Source organism: Microcebus murinus, chromosome 1 (genome assembly GCF_040939455.1).
Source record: "Microcebus murinus isolate Inina chromosome 1, M.murinus_Inina_mat1.0, whole genome shotgun sequence".
NCBI lineage: Eukaryota > Metazoa > Chordata > Mammalia > Primates > Cheirogaleidae > Microcebus > Microcebus murinus.
In genome coordinates, this window is record NC_134104.1 from 119,301,610 (window position 1) to 119,304,069 (window position 2,460).

Genomic DNA, 2,460 nt, shown 5'->3' on the forward strand with positions numbered 1-2,460 from the left:
GGGCAGGTAGGACACACACACGGCACAGGTACAGATACAGCTACCCAGCGAGGAGATGGTGGCGGCTAAATCCTAAAGCCGCTAGTGACAATAGCAGCTTGCTAGGAGACAAGCCCGTGGAAGTTTTGTAACTTTATTCTCATTCTAGGAAACTAGTCTGAGCTTTCCTTTCTTCATGCAGGAAGCCCAAGGAGCCTCACTGCGAGTGGGAACGGGAGAGGAAATTTCCCAGCGCTCACCACGGGGTGGCGCCAGACACCGTGGACGTAATGAGGCCCTCCCCTCACGGTGGGCTCCGGAAGCGGGCGATGGGGTCCAGGCCAGCCAGTCTCCAAGGAAACAGAGATCGGCGCCCACGGAAAGTTACTCTAGCCTAAGGATGAAATCGGGTACACAGAAAATAAGAAAAAATTGGTTTTTTAAAGAGATGGGGATGAGTAGCCCAGACATGGGGATGGGTAGCCCAGACTGAGTCTGCAATCCCTCTGTAAAAGGAAGTTAAACATTTCCCAGGGAATGCCTTGACAGGACAGGAGGTGGGCAAGCGGGAGAGACGGGAAGGGGAGTGGCAGGGAGGAGGCGCAGGCGGTCCGGTGGGAGACGGCGGGCTTGGGCCAAGGCTGGTGGTGGTGGAGAAAAATGCCTTCTCACTGGTGGATGGACTTACATTTGCTAGTATTAGTCACTGCTGCGATGAATAAGCCCGACACGATTGAATAACAAGTAGAAATGCATGCCATTCAATTCATCTTCTTTGCGAATTCATCGTGTTAGCTTTCGCTGTTCTTAGGTGTCATTATGGACTAATGACTTTTCAAATGTATTGATTAATGCCAGCCAATATTCTCCTTTAGATGCTCATATTGTGCCAACTTTGGCCAGTAGGAGCCTTTTTAGATTGTTTCTTGTGTACTTTTGAATGACTCAATTACTTAAAGCTTTGCTTTATTGACCCAACAGGCATAGGTGTTCTAGGATTTTCTTGTACCTCCTCAGCCCCAGATTGACGTAGAGTCAGCTATTGCTCCAAGAAACCTTGGCTCCTTGGGAGGAAAATAGCATTAGAAACCAAAATCTGGGCATTAGAGTGCATGATGGAAGTGACTTTTGTACTGGGCCATTTCAGTAGAAGACAAGCCAAAATTTTATAATTAAATGTTTTGTAAAAGCATGACTTCATACTAATATGTTTGATTCAGTTCTAACAGTACACTGTTCTTACTCAAATTGTGGGGCCTACAATTGGCCTTCCTTGTCACTAATCCTGAAATCTAGGTTCCTATCAAAATATACAGTTATTTAGTTGCTTTGTCTGATAAGAGAATAGCTAAAAAAAAAAAAAATACCCTATCAATACAAACAGCATAAATACTGAATACAGTTTTTGTTTTAGACTGCAAACGCTTAAGGATGTGTTGCCAAATTACTTTGTTTTAGAGTCACTCATGATCTCTCACACCATGTGGCTACGCAAGCACTTACCTGACAGAGTTTTGGTTCAGCTGTTTCCATTCACTTTCATTTTGAGATGGCTGCAAGTACCCCCAGCCCCCATTTTCTGCTCTACCTTTTCATTTTTCCAAAAGACTTAGAAACTCCCAATATACTAGATAATTCACTTAATAATAATACGTTTTATTCTTGTAGTAATAGTAGTATTTCCCCCTTCCCCCACTTGAATGGAAGCCTCACAGAGCAGTGGTTTGATTCCCTGAACCCTGGCGGCTGTTCCCTGAAGGCAGGCCTAGGAAGGCCGGGCTGGTCCCTGGAGGTCGCAGGATCTGCTGGGTCAGGCACCATAAGGGCTGCAAGAGACAGTCTTCCCGGACCCAAATGGCAGAAGCCCCTCCAGGCTGCTCCCAGACACCCACTCTTCTCCAGTGCTTTCCCTCAGTTCTGCAGGGCTCAGTGATAGGCGATGAAACGAGCATTAGTGCTGAGCTTGGCCCCCTGGACTTTGAGCATCTGGAAGGTTTAAGCTTCCAGAAGAAGGAGAGTGAGGCAGGGAGCTGTGCCTTGTGACCAGGGTGATCACGCTCCTGGTTTGCCCAGAGCAGTCCCAGTTTACAGCTGTTGTCCTGCTGCATTACTGATCACAGCCCTCTCAGGACCAGGTGCAGGGATCAATGCGTTGGAGGGGAGGAGGGGGAGGCTGGGGAGTCAGGATGTAAGTGCTCCAGGAGAGAGGGAATGGCCAGCTACAGAGGAGGCAGCCCCCCTCTACCATTGGGATCTAGTTCCGTTAAATGCATCTTGGGGACCTGGGGAGACAACAGAAGAACCCAGAAATTTCTACACCCCTATATATGACATCAGAAACGGATGGGCACTGGCACTAGTTAGAGACTGAAGCAGGGGAGATCAGGGTCATTTCTCTGTTGTGGGCCTGGGCTGGTGACGGAGGGATAGTGCCCCCAGGGTGAAGGGCAGGGAAGAGGGAGGAGGGCAGGTGAGGACCAG